The sequence below is a fragment of the Hibiscus syriacus genome, unplaced genomic scaffold, assembly GCF_006381635.1.
Source record: "Hibiscus syriacus cultivar Baekdansim isolate YM2019G1 unplaced genomic scaffold, ASM638163v2 tig00111473_pilon, whole genome shotgun sequence".
NCBI classification, from domain to species: domain Eukaryota; kingdom Viridiplantae; phylum Streptophyta; class Magnoliopsida; order Malvales; family Malvaceae; genus Hibiscus; species Hibiscus syriacus.
The window spans coordinates 557581-572987 of NW_024063101.1; the positions used below are offsets into that span (position 1 = coordinate 557581).

The 15407-nt window shown below is 31.9% G+C and overlaps 1 pseudogene; it reads left to right on the forward strand.

Moving 5' to 3' along the window:
* The first annotated feature begins 7527 nt into the window (after positions 1–7527).
* Positions 7528–7591, forward strand: LOC120163648 (annotated as a pseudogene).
* Positions 7592–15407: the final 7816 nt, after the last annotated feature.

Sequence of the window (15407 nt, forward strand, 5' to 3'; positions counted from 1 at the left end):
AAAATCCCGAATACGTTGAGACCACGTAGATTTAACTTTCAACTCAGATACTAACGCTCCATCCTCAGCCAAACTCAAACGATCAAACAAAGCATGTAACTCACCCATCGACGTTCGACTCAAGGCATCCGCAACCACATTAGCCTGGTACTCAATCACATAGTCGTAGTCATTCAACAACTTAACCCAATGCCTTTGCCTCAAATTCAACTCATTTTGAGTTAAGAGGTATTTTAGACTCTTGTGATCAGTGTAAAGAGTACACTTCTCACCAAACAAGTAATGTCGCCAGATATTCAATGCAAACACTTCTACGGTTAACTCCAAGTCGTGCGTATAATAGTTATGCTTATGTAGCTTCAAATACCTCAAAGAATAAACAACTATCTTATCATCTTGCATTAGTACACACCCAAGACCCACAATCGACGTATCACTGTAAACCATAAAATTCCTTTCCGACACCGGTTGAACCAATATCGGAGCCTCTATCAAAGTTGATTTTAACAACTCAAAATTATTATACCTTTCACTCGTTTACTCAAACTTAACATCCTTTTTCAACAACTTAGCTAACGAAGCAACTATTTACGAAAAACCCTCAACAAATTGCCTATAGTACCCCTTTAACCCAAGAATAAAACTGAGTATCCTTAAATGTTATTACATGCACATGAGTTGTGCTCATGAAAGACCTAGGGTGATAGTTCCTTTGTAAGCGCACAATTATCAGTTTGTACCAATATGCTTTACAAACACATAACCACTCTGAGTTTTCTTTAACAACTAGAAACATAATGTTTATGTACTTAGAATTTAAGGTGTTAAAGTTGTATATGGAATAAAGTATTACAACTTTGTTATCAAAAAATAACTCAAGTGTCTTTTATTATCAATCCATAATTAGTAGTTGTAAACAACCATTTTCGTCCGGGGCTTATTTAATATATATATATATATTAACATTATACTTTATCTTTGTATTTTAGTTTAAATATATGTTAGCATTTCAATTAGGATTTAGGATATTATTTTAAATATTATTTTATTTTATCTTTGTTTTAGGTATTTTAGTTTAAATAGTTTTTAAGTGTTTTAATTAGGATAAAAGATATATTTTAGGAATTATCTTTAGCTTGTTTTTAGTAATTTTAAGGCTATAAATACCCTCTCAGGGTAAGCCTAAGAACAGACACATATGAGCTTACACACACTTATGAGAATAAAATCTTCTTTATCTCTCTATTTTGCGCCTACTTCTTTATTTTCTTTTAGAATTTCATTTTCAATTATGTTAAGAATGACATTGGTCATGCTTAGCTAATTTTCTTTCAAGCCAAAGACTAAAGCGAAGGCTCAATTCCGAACGTGAGAATTATAAGAATGATTGGCTTATTGTAGCACATTCAATTTCCTAAGAACACCTTTAGCAAAATTATTTGCTAAGAGGAAACGGAGATCGAAATCAGTTATTTTTTAAACTAATCCGAGTCGGCAGCGAGGAATTGTTTTTGTAGTAACCGACGTGAATCTTGAAGTAAAAATCAGTTTCGATGATCCGAGGAATTTTAGGCGAAGCTGAAGTCTGAGGATGCTTTCATTATAAGTTTATCTTTATCTCAATATCTTTAGATTATTTATTTAATTATTTTCTTTTATTTAATTATTATCTTTTATTTTAAAAACAACTTTTAAAAAACATTTTTTATTTACTACTATTATTTATTATTTTATTATATCTCCCTTTTTTATTTATTATTATTGTATTTTATTATACATTTTCAACTTTACCTGAAATTCTATCTTTCCCTTAAATCAATAAACAATTTTACTAAATCACAAAAACCTAGTCCTCCCTATAAATACCCCCAAATTTTTATTTTATTTTATATTTTTAATTTTATTTTCCCACTTATTTTTTTATTTTTATTTTTATTTTTATTTTTATTTTTATTTTCTCTTTAAACATTTTTTTATATTTTATTATTTTTCTTTTTTGAAATTTAATATTTTCTTCATTTATTTTATTTTTTCTTTTAACATTTATAGAACAGGTTTTAAATTTTAATATTTCATTCTTTGATTTTTTTTAAATTTTATTTTTTATTTGATATTTCTTTTATTTTACAATTTAATGTTTTCAACTTTTTAGAGTTAATTTCAATCGATTAACGGTAAGTAATTTAAATCGAATTTTTACTTTTTAATTTAACTAGCAATTTTCTTAATTAAGACAACTTGAAATTAAATTAGTACCAAAAGGGCACTACAAGGGTGCTAATCCTTCTTTGACTGGAACTGACTCCCGAATCTGACATATTTCTGGTAAAATGTAGATCAGGTAAGAAGGTGTTCGGTCAACTAGTTTTTAATGTTTTAAAAAAATAAAAGATCGGTGGCGACTCTAACCCATTTATTTAAGTCAAAGCTCAATTACGGGCCCACCCAAAATACGATCGCGACAGTTTGGCGAATCCACTGGGAGAGGTAAGTGAGTCAGGCTAAGACTAATTTCCAGTTGTCTTCTTAAGTTAAAATTGAAAGTTTAAATTTTAATGTAATTTTTCGATCCTTATTACTTACCTTTTATTTTTTTCAAATAAATAGTTGTACTGATTTTTTTAATGATTTAAGAATATTAAACATTTTCATCTCAGGCTCTATACTCGAACTCCAGACCTTTTCTTAAGTCGAGGTGAAAGCAACACCTTCGTGGGAATTTATTCTCCGTATAGGCCTAGCAAGTAACCTTTGGGATTCATATACCTTATGTCTTCATGTGAAATTATTCTCAGTATGGACATAATGATATGTATCCTCTTGAGTTTAACTTGGTCCACATGAGCTTGTAATGGGCTTAGGACTGAGGGTCTGAAAAGCCCAAGGGGGCACTAGCAAGGAGAACTCGGGTACCTTCTCTTAGAGCCTAAATCGAGAGAATACAAGGAATTAGAGCCTACCCCAAAACTCCATTTCAAAACCTAGGATGTTTTTACTTTTATTATGCACCTTATCATTTTTTTATTATAATATTATTTCTATCTTACTAACTGATTTTTCTTTCATGTTTGCTTTTTTATTTGCATCATAAAAAGAGGTAATTGATCCACAAAAATGTGTTTGTTACACACAAATAATTTGTATTAATGGAAAAAAGGGGTTGTAATGCAAGAGGTGAAAAATATCGAGGTACGACTATGGTTTGAAAAGACTCAGAAAGAAAAAGGAGACAGTCTACAAGAAAATATGTGTCAGATCTGGTTAGCTATGCTTCTTTCAGCCTAAAGCATAACGATATTTAAGAACTACGGAACATTTGGGATAGCTGGAAAAATGACCAGAAAAGGAAGTTCTGTCAGCGATATGGTGATATTGCACTTATACTCTATGTCAAGACAGATGAGCCCCTAATTCGAGCCCTAGTAGAATCCAGGGTACACCTGCTTCACATTTAACAAATTAGACATGGTAGCCACAATTGAAGAATATACTGCTTTGTTGCATTATGAAAGAATCAGAATGGATCGGGTTTACATCAAACACATCAAGAGTGATCCTTTTAAGAACAAATTGGCAAAACTGGCAAGGGTAGATGAGAAATGGGTAACTGACCGGATTCAACATAAAGGTAGTGGGGAAGGAATTGCTTAGGCCCATATCAAGCAACTAATGAAGAATCATCCCGATGAATGGAAAGTAATAGACCTTTTTGTACTAGGCATTTATGGTTTGGTTATATTCTCAAAGACTTTAGGATACATTGAGGTGGCTGTGGTGGAATTGTTCAAACAGCTCTTGAAACGAGTAAATCCATCACCAGTAATTTTAGCTGAAACGTTTTGCTCTCTCAACCATTGTATAAAGACTGGCGAAGGAAGATCTATAGGGTTTGCACAGCTTCTCCAAGTTTGGATCCATAGTCATTTTTTTTCTTATCGCTGATTCAACACCACTTATTCTCCTTTGGGGGAATTTCTCACCCTGAAATGGCAAGAAGGTGTTCCAAAAGAAAAATGGATAAAGATATTCACATACCTTCATGATAGGGATATTGTCTGGAGAGACCCTGGTTAATCCATAGTGACATTATTTTCCGATGTGGAGGCTCATAAACTATGACATTATTTGGATTATGGGGAGGAGTCGGGTATTCTCCACTTTTGGCACTTCAACAGTATGGGGCACGCCAGTTTGTCCCAACAACACATGGAATATCTGGATCGAAATTTTCATATCATGGGGACAACTACAAGAAAAAGGTCAAAGAAGTAACTGAGTCATACAAGAAAATGTTTCTATGGATTTCGTGGCCGCTAAGGACATGCTTACTCCAGACTATTTAGAAAAGCCAAAAAGCAGGAGCTGAAACAAAGTCTAAGGGAACTCGAGGCTGAAAGATTCCAATGGAAGTTGGATGCTGATACTCATAAATATCGGGCATACAAGATGGAGATAGAACAGAAGAAAATTTGTTTTGATCTTGAGGATTTGAGAAAAGGGTATCAAGAACAAGTCAAGAACAATTCCAATATGAAGAGGTCTTCTGAATACTGGAAAAGTGAAGCTAGCAGCCTGAAAAGGAAGTTTGAGGGGCAAGATAAAAGAGAGACCTTGAAAGAACAACTAAAGACTTCTCAGAGATGTTTGTTAGACAACCAATACCAGAATAAGCATTAAAGGATCCAGATAACTGATTTAGAGAAATATCTTCAGAAACAGTGAGAACAGGATGGCAAAACCATAGCTGAGTTAGAGGCTATTGTGAACGGTCAAGAAACAAGCAAGTGAGTTTTAGATAGTTCCCTTCGATAGAGGTTTCCAATGGTGTTTTTGCTAGGAATAGGTTCAGCAAAGGATGAAAGCCAAAGATACATTCATTCGAGACTTCTTGGAACAAGTACAAAAAGCAGCTCAAAACTTGCACAATTTAGCCAGAGAAGCCGGAGCGGTTCGACGGGATATTTAACCGGTGACAGATGAAGGCATAAGACTAGTCAACCTGTTAGAAGCTGTTCGGGGTCTAAAAGACTTAGTCAAAATGTACCTTCAGGAGGTTTTTGTCTCTTAATAAATAACACTTTTGTCCCAATAAAGATTATTCATAATAACATACATGTTTTTGGATCAATGCCTTGAAAATTTCATGCATCATGCATATTTTACTTTTTTTTATTTTCATTTTTTTACATTCGCATAAACTAACAGAAAATGTCTCATCAGAAGAGAGAACAAACACCAGATATACCTCCACAAGCCTTGGATCCATTAAGCTGGAGACGTTCCATCTACGCTGCACCAGAAATTCAAGTTTGTCATCGACGGGGATCTGGTAATTGTAAATGTTGAAGAAGATATTATGGCAGGTGTGACTACTGACGCCCCATACATAGAAGTAACTGATGAAGTGGTAGAATGTTCATTCTTCTCCTTAGAGTTTGTGAATGCCACATTTGTGGCTAAAGGAGGAAATATTTATAAATCCCGGCTCTCGAATGCACTAAAATGGAGATAAAATATACCTTGGGAAGAGGTGTCAAGGTGGGAAAGGATTTGGGAGTTTGTTGCAAGAAAGAATTAACCCCGTCCTTCCTATAACAAAGCTAGACCAGTTCGGGCTTGGTTTTCAGACCAGCCAACAACAGAATATGAATGAAATCCATAAAAGTCGAGACTGAAGGTTGACTAGATTAAACGGGAAAGATTTTCAATGGGAACCAATGGTTTTTCCATCTCTTTATGAAACGTTTAAATCCATTGGTTATGAGTTTGGGACGACCTCACCAGATTTAGAGGTTACTTTGAAAGATTGGAGTATTAACGCTATAATCGCAGATAATGCCGAAAATATGGATAGGTCAGAATTCGCCCTTTGCCACCTAGATCGGTGGCTTAGCAACTGGACGGCTAAAGAATTACCTGTGGTTTTCTAATTTCTTTTAGAGTAATACTCACTATTCCTATTCGCCTACACCGGGGATAATAGGTGATCTTTTGCAAGGGTCCCAAGATAATGATAATCCAGGTGCTGATGATACTGACCCGGAAGTGGATTTTGAACAGTTCCTTTGTCTTGGGGAAGTTAATGAATATGAAAATGAAGACGAATGCAAGTTACCTTCCAAATTGTTAAGAATGGTAGAAAGAGAAGACAAGAAAATATTGTCACATAAAGAGAAAAATTGAAGTCCTGAATTTGGGTACAGAAGAGGAGAGAAAGGAAGTCAAAATTGGCATAACTCTCTCAACTGAAACAATACAAAACTTAATATTCTTACTTAAAGAATACAAAGACGTGTTTGTATGATCATATTAAGACAGGCAGGACTAGATACAAATATGATAGTTTGTAAACTGCCCATCAAACAAGAATGCAAGTCGGTGCAACAAACGCTAAGGAGAATGAAACCTGAAATGCTCATTAAAATCAATGAAGAGATCAAGAAAAAATTCAATGCCATCTTCCTCCAAGTGGCCGAGTATTTGGAATAGATGACTAACACAGTGTCGATTCCAAAGAAAGATGAAAAAGTACGCATATGTGTTGATTATCGATACCTTAACAAGGTGAGTGGCAAAGATAACTTTCCTATACCGCACATAGACACTTTGGTGGATAATACTGTCGGGAACACTTTCTTCTCATTCATAGATGAATTTTAGGATATAACCAGATTAAGATGCATCCTAAGGACATATAAAAGACCACATTTGTTAAAATATGGGGAACTTTATGCCACAATATGATGCCCTCTGATTAAAGAGTGTTGGGGCAAGATATCAAAGAGCCATAGTGACCTTGTTTCATGACATGATGAATAAAGAAATCGAGGTTTATGTCGATGACATGATTGTCAAATCATAAATCGAAGATGAACATGTCGAGAATCTGAGAAATCTTCTTTAAAGATTAAAAATGTTCTAGCTGAAACTGAACCCCAATAAATGTACCTTTGGGGTAACATCCAGAAAACTGTTAGGCTTCGTGGTTAGCAGGAGAGGTATCGAACGATCCAAACAAAGTCAAAGCCATCCAAAATTTACCTCCCCCATAAACACAGAAAGAGGTTCGAGGTTTTCTGGGCACGTTAAATTACATAGCACGATTAACCGACAAGTGAGACCCAATTTTTTGCCTTCTTCAAAAAAAAACTCTGAAACATGGGATAAGGATTTCCAGTCTGCATTCGAGAAAATAAAAGAATACTTATCTCGCACTCCTATCTTAATGTCCCCCATTCAGGGTAAACCTTATTCTTGTATTTATCCATATTTGAAAATTCAATGGGTGTGTTTTAGGTCAACATGATGAATCCGGGAGGAAGGAAAGGGCCATTTACTACCTAAGCAAGAAGTTCACTGATTGAGAGGTCATATATCCTCCCTTCGAAAAGCCTTACGATAGATGTTATTATCCGAATTTGACATCGAGTACGTGAGCCAAAAAACTATTAAAGGAAGTGCCTTATCAGATTTCTTGGCAAATAGAACTGCTGAAAATTATGAGCCAGTAGACTTTGACTTCCCATACGAAGATTAGCATGGCTCCTGCATAAGGATGACATGCACAAATCGAGAAATGGTCCAAATTTTTTCGCCACTAGATTGGGGAGTATTCCTTTTCCCTCTCTTTGTTTTTAAATTTGACATATGTTTTGGAAAAAATGGATTAAGTGTGGGGGAAGGATAAGCATGTCAATTTTTTCCTTAACTTATTTGATTGCTTGAAATTGGGATATTATGTTATTGATGTATTGGGATCGTTGGTTGCTAGTCTTGAACTTCACTTTATACTCTTGTTTCCTTTTGGATTATGACCATGTTTTGATCGAATTTAATTTGAATGATTGGTGATTGATATAGCTGGTGAATTTTTTTTGTTGAGTATTGATATTTCATGCTTTTGTCGATAGAGATGAACCTGGCTTAGTGCATATAAACTTTTCTTGTGAGATTTGAGCCTAACGAGCATACATTTCTTTCTTGTTCATTGTTTGACTTTTGTGTGTCGGACTAATTAGGATTTTCTAGAACTTGTACTCACAATGCATATTGAGACTACATATTGAACATAATATTTTAATGTGATAGAGGGACCTAGGATAAACTCACTTTTCCAAAAAAGCCTACCCATTTACATATCCACTAGTGAACCACATTTGAGCTTATTTCCCTTTCTTTGTTTTACACCTCAATTAAACCCAAAGCCTTTCTTTTTATTTTCCTCTCTTTTCACACCCTTACCGAGACTTGAGATCTTGTATCACTTTGTTCCACGAAAAACAAATATCACTGTTTCAAAAAAAACAAGATGTTCACTATTTCGAATAGCAAAAACAGGAAGGAAAATTGATAGTTTTAATTGTCTTTCATCTATTCTTTTTCCTTGTTTCATTACGCTTCATGTTAATTTGTGGATTATTCTTAATTATTTCAATCTAGTTTCGGTATTTCTTTTTGGCCTTTCCCTACCCTTACCTAAGCCCCATTACACTTTGTTTAAAGATCCCTTGATTATTGCATTATGTTCATTTTTCATAGTGGAGACTTGATTGGAGTCCGAGCCTATAGTAATGTTTTGGTTAGTTTCAGTTTAAGCAATTTTATTCACCCCAAACACTTTGAGCGGATATGTGTGAATCTTTGTGAGGTATTGAGTCATGTTTATTGAAATTGGCAACTAATTGGGATGTCTTGCTTTAAATTTTCTTAGCTGTGTCTTTGTTTGATTGTAACTTGAATTCGGCAAATGTCATGGACTTAGTTCGATTGGAAGTTTGAGGAATAAAGTGAAATTGAAGATGTCAACTTATGATTTTGATATGTTAATTGAGGAATGCTTGAGGACAAGCATTGAATAAGTGATGGGTAATTTGATAAGAGTTTAATTTTGTTAATATTTTGCTTTTAAATTACTCCTTAATCATTGGTTTTTTTGTGGCTTATTTGTTCGTTTTAATTCATTTTCTGTGTAGTACGTCAGATTCTGGAAATTGCACTAAAAGGAAGGCATTCTATAATTTTTATTATTATTTGGTCACGGTTGGAGACACGTGCATGACTCTGGGCATGACATGGTTTGATGTGGTAGTTTATAGAAGATATTCGGAAGCCGATCAAGGCTTATGCAGCATACCTGAGGTAATTGAAAGGCATTGTCCAAACCAAGACTAGAAATAAAATTTTATACATCGGATTTAAACGTGGTGGAGAACCCAAGATCAAGATCAGAAATTCAAGATTCCATAATTAAGAGTTATCAGGACTGACAACCAGAGATTGAATATTTCCCTCCAAATTATTATTGTTAGAGTCAATGTCAACTTCACATCGAAGGATATTAAGAACCAATGCAATTTTCAAGATTGGATTTCAACTTCACAGCGAAGGACATCCAATTCAAAGCTCAACTTCACAGCGAATGAGCCATCCATAATTGCAACTTCACAGCGAAAGATATTAATCTCAAAGTGATTCAATTTACAAGATTGAATTTCAACTTCACAACGAAGCATATCAAATTTAAAGCTCAACTTCACAACGAATGAGCCACCTACGATTTCGACTTCACAACGAAGGATATCGTACCCAAAAGATTGACCCAAGTTCACGACGAATGAGTCATCTATAATACAACAATGAAAAACAAGTTTCATACCAAAGTCTTCAGGTCAAATTTCAGCTTCACGACGAAGAATATTGGGCTAGAAGACGATCCAGGAGCGACTTTCCAATGCTTTGAGCCCGATTTCAACTTCACAACGAAGGATATCATGCTCAGGAGTTTTTAGTTCAAAGCTCAACTTCATAATGACAGAGCCACTCATGATTTCAACTTCATGAAGAATGATATCGTGCCCAATAGATCGACACAATTCCACAGCAAATGAGTCATCTACAACAACAAGGAACTATCTCCTAACCTAAGTCATGACATAACTCAAGGCGAGAAGGGCTATCTGTCAACAAAAACCTTTGACTTTTATTCCATTCAGCTCCAGGACATATCAACCACATGGTAGCATTGAGGAACTACTTTCCGGTTGAATTTACAAACCGAGGTCTTTAAACCGAGAAGAAGACCAAGGTTGACTACGATTTGGCCACAAGAAACCACCTTCCGATTCAAATTCTGAATTACATGAAGAAGGGTATCATTTCAAGACTGACCCAACTCCGCAATGGAGAAGTCATTCACAACTACCGAACAAAAATTTGTGTCCTTTTATCTTTGTCCTATTTTTCGTTGCACGAAAAATGACAAAAAGGGGCAGTTGTAGACACTTATTTTCATCTAGGGCTTATTTAGTATATATATTAATAGTATATTTTATCTTTGTATTTTAGTTTAAATAGATGTTAGTATTTCAATTAGGATTTATGATATTATTTTAAATATTATTTTATTTTATTTTTGTTTTAGGTATTTTAGTTTAAATAATTTTAAGTGTTTTAATTAGGATAAAAATATTATTTTAGAAATTATCTTTAGCTTGTTTTTAGGAATTTGAAGGCTATAAATACCCTCTCAGGGTAAGCCTAAGAATAGACACATATGAGCTTACACACACTTCTGAGAATAAAATCTTCTTTTTCTCTCTAGCTTTCTCTCTATTTTACGCCTACTTCTTTATTTTCTTTTAGAATTTCATTTTCAATTATGCTAAGTATGACATTGGTCATGCTTAGCAAATTTTCTTTCAAGTCGAAGACTAAAGCAAAGGCTTAATTCCAAACTTGAGAATTCTAAGAAGGATTGGCTTATTGAAGCACATTCAACTTCTTAAGAACACACTTAGCAAAATTGTTTGCTAAGAGGAAACGGAGATCGGAATCAGTTATTGTTGAAACTAATCCGAGTTGGCAGGGAGGAATTGTTCTTGTAGTAACCGACATGAATCTTGAAGTAAAAATCAGTTTCGATGATCCGAGGAATTTGCGGCAAAGCTGAAGTCTGAGGTTGCTTTCACTATAAGTTTCTCTTTATCTCAATCTCTTTAGATTATTTATTTAATAATTTTCTTTTATTTAATTCTTATCTTTTATTTTAAAAACAACTTTTAAAAAACCTTTTATTTATTTACTACTATTATTTATTATTTTATTATATCTCCCTTTATTTAATATTATTGTAATTTATTATACCTTTTCAACTTTACCTGGAATTCTATCTTTCCCTAAAATCAAGAAACAATTTTACAAAATCACAAAAACCTAGTCCTCCATATAAATACCCCCCATTTTTATTTTATTTTTTTAATTTTATTTTTTCACTTCTTTTTTTTTTTTATTTTCTCTTTTAACATTTTTTATATTTTATTATTTTTCTTTTCTGAAATTTAATATTTTCTTCATTTATTTTATTTTTTCTTTTAACATTTTTTATATAACATTTTTAAAATTTAATATTTCCTTTTTTGATTTATTTTTTTTAATTTTAATTTTTATGTGATATTTCTTTTCTTTTATAATCTAACGTTTTCAACTTTTTAGAGGTAATTTGAATCGATTAATGGTAAGTAATTTGAATTGAATTTTTATTTTTTAATTTAACTTCCAATTTTCTTAATTAAGACAACTAGAAATTAAATTAGCACCGAAAGGGCAGTACAAGGGTGCTAATCTTTCCTTGACTGTAACCGACTTCTGAAACCGTCATATTTCTGGTAAAACGTAGATCATGTAAGAAGGTGTCCGAACAACCTAGTTTTTTATGTTTTAAAAAAATAAATGATCAGTAGTGACTCTAATCCATTTATTTAAGTCAAAGCCCAATTCTGGACCCACCCAAAAGACGGTCGCGACAGTAGTTTATGTGATAAAATTTTGCATCCATATTCCAATAAGTCAGAGTCCATAAACCTAATGATATCTTACGTACTAGACCTTCGATATGTGAGCATGTACTATTTTTTTCATAAATGTATTATATGAATGAATTTGGTTGCTATCCAATATCCATACCCAAACTATTTAAATATTTACTTAATATCCTAAAATCATACACTACATCTAAATGTGTACAAACTTAAGTATACAATAAAATCTTTATTTATTTAAGAAACATAAGGAATCTTTTGCATTTCCTTAGTTTCAAATTCATTCTTAAGGCATTAATGAAATCTAAATTTTTTTCTTTCGACAATAGGGGTATCATTTGGTTTACTCCCACTGAACTTATAGTATATACAATCGTCAACAAAATTCATCTCAAAACCAAATGAAAAATCACATGGTGAAATTTGTTATACAATTAATGAGAGTCGACTTAAAATCATAAATGGATTTCCTTAATTTGCATATCATTAATTTTGTATCATTATAGATAATTTTTTAATTGCTCTGTATAAAATGTTTGATCAATGATACCATTGAAAAAGTCTCTACAAAACTAATGCATTCTTTCTGAGTATATCCTTTAGATATAAGACATGTCTTATACCTTCCAACATCACAATTTTCATCCATCATGGTTTTAAATATCCATTTGCAACTAATCAACTTTGCACCTTCAGGTAATGAGACAAGTTTTCAAACATTATTATCTTGTATAGAACTTATACTCATGACATTAATCCACTTTTGAGAGACATAATTTTCATGGCATGATGAAAGTTGATGATATCATCCTCCATCTTTCCAATGTCATTCTTATTTCTTGGAGAAATACAACATAATAATCTAAATAACTTTTTTCACATCTCGTTGATCTTCTTAATGACACTTGTTTTTTGATGTTGTGGAGTTTATTCTTCCATAACAATTTTTCATCTTAAATGGAGAATTGTTCAATATTATCTTATTGAGGTTCTATATTTGTTGAACTATGTTTCGATATAACAATTTATGGCAAAATGGTTTTTGGACTTGAATTGAATTTACAAAATGTATTTGGACTTAATTGAATTTATTCAAAATTTACAAAAATAATTCAAAGTTCTTTTAATTTAAAATTGAGCACAAAAATGTTTTTATAGATCCCATCTAAAAAATATTCTTAATTATGAGATAACAAAACTTATAACCCCTAAATCACACATAATAACCAAATTAGTTGCTTAATGTCCTAACTTATTACAAAAGAGAAGAACCCTTTATAACATATTGTTATCTTTTTTGAGTTAGACCCTTAATAACCACAGTCTAATTTTATTTTTTGCTCTTATTTTTACATGCACTTTTCAAATGAGTACCATCAAACTTATTATTCTTCAAATTTTCTTCCTCTTGCACACAATGAAAAATAAGCTCATTTAGAGATCATTTCTCCCTTTGAGTTGATTAAGTTCTATAGGAAATGATATTGAAATCACAAGAACAAGTAATTCTTCAGAAAACTTGATCTTTAGTGTCTTAATTCTTGAAGCAATATGAAACATATCCATAATGTACTCTCTCACATTTCCTACCCATATACCTTATAGACATCAAAGAAGTCAAAAGTGATATCATTTAAACCATATTGTTTTTTAAAAACACTTCTTAATTTCGTCAAGGAAACCATTAGCCTAAGTAATCTTTTTAGATTATGTGCCTATAAAGGATTCTAAAATGTTGTGCTTTATGATCACTAGAGTTATGTAATTAGAACAAATTTCACCTCTCAAAATATCATATAACAATTAAGGATGTTATCCCCATGAGAGGTGAAAATTGTTCTTAGCGCAAAGTCTATGTTAATACAATCAAAACCTGATGTAAGTGTATTTTTCCACTCCTTGAGATTTGTTTTCCTAAGCATAAGCATAAAATGTATAATAGTAGATATTATGATTGGAATAAATAAATAATTAGCTGAATATAGAGCAAAACATAAATAAAATTGAAGATGACATTAATATTCTTAAGTAAACAAATAAATTTAAAAGAATAATGTATGATTCTCATTTCATGAAACCAAACACTGTATTAATATTCAATCAATAGATTGAATAGCAATGGTTATATAAAAAAATCAAGTCTTTGGACAATAATATTAATAGTAAATGGTACTCTTGTTGTAGTAATCAAACATTGACAATAAGCTATATCGAACAATAGACTAATCTTTGGACTAACATTTCACATAAAATATCTTATAATTACCACATATTGTTTCTACAAGTGTCGCTTGGAATCGGGCCAAATATTAGTTTTCCTTTGGCCCAATTAATAAACGCATGAATCACAAGAAACATATAATCATCGTGATATTTTAAATAAACCAGTTCACACAAAAGAGGTCATTTTGGCGACATATTGTTTCAACGAATCCACTAAAATATTAGAGTTAGCCAAAATATGAATTCATATTTTTCAATATATATTGTAATAACTAACAATCAAAACTAAAATTTTGTTCAAACTGAACTGAATACATACATACATATAGTGCATTAAAAATATAAATAAAACCATATAAATATTTTCAGCCAATCAATTTATCTTAATTTTATCTTTCAATTAAATTAAAAAGATAACCAAAATAATAATAAATTTGAATACACTTAAACCTTATCTCAAGATATAGATACAACCTCATCTCAAGATATAGATACAACCCCATCTTAATATATCATATACTCCATTAATATTTAATCTTTAGACAAAATATTCACCTTACGTGATATCGGGTGCAGTAACCAAACATTGATAATGAGAACATGTTAAGAAAACATCTTTCTTTGGGTCGATTTATTACTCGCATATCAAACCGAATAATTATCACATGCTTATTACCCATGTTGTACATGTGATTATGTCAACTATTAATCTTCCTTTGGGCCAATCAATACTAACACATCCTAAGTTGCATGTACATAACCTTCTATATTTTAAAATACAATATTTTCCATAACCGAGGTCACCTTAATGATTTATTGTGTTAATTAAGCCATCTCAAAATAAATATCAATATTCAAATTTAATATTTCTATAACAATCAAAGTTAAAGGTGCTATCAAAATTGAAAACTCAAGTCTTTGATTTTTTCTAAAGAATTCCTTAAATGTGCATTTAATTCACAACTTCATAAACTAAAATAATCAGTATTTAACCAAAAGTCAAAATCAAAGTACTTATCAATGAATTAAATCTTTAATCAAAATGAATCGAATAAATCAATGCCAGATATATATTCTATAATCCATAATAGTCAGAAAATAATTACATCATGATTTCCGAAGTAACCCATAATAAGGTTGTTTAAACGACATTATTGGAAACCAAAAACTAAATCTTTAAATATTACTCAAGAATTGCTTAACCATAGATTCACTAAATTAAAATAAAACATGATACAATTAACCAAAAATCAAATACATAATTTTAAAGAACATATGTACCATAATATTTATAATAATCAAACCCATTCCCCCATTGAAGGGAATCATTGAATCTCAAGCTTTTTTCAGGCATATCAAAAATCAAAA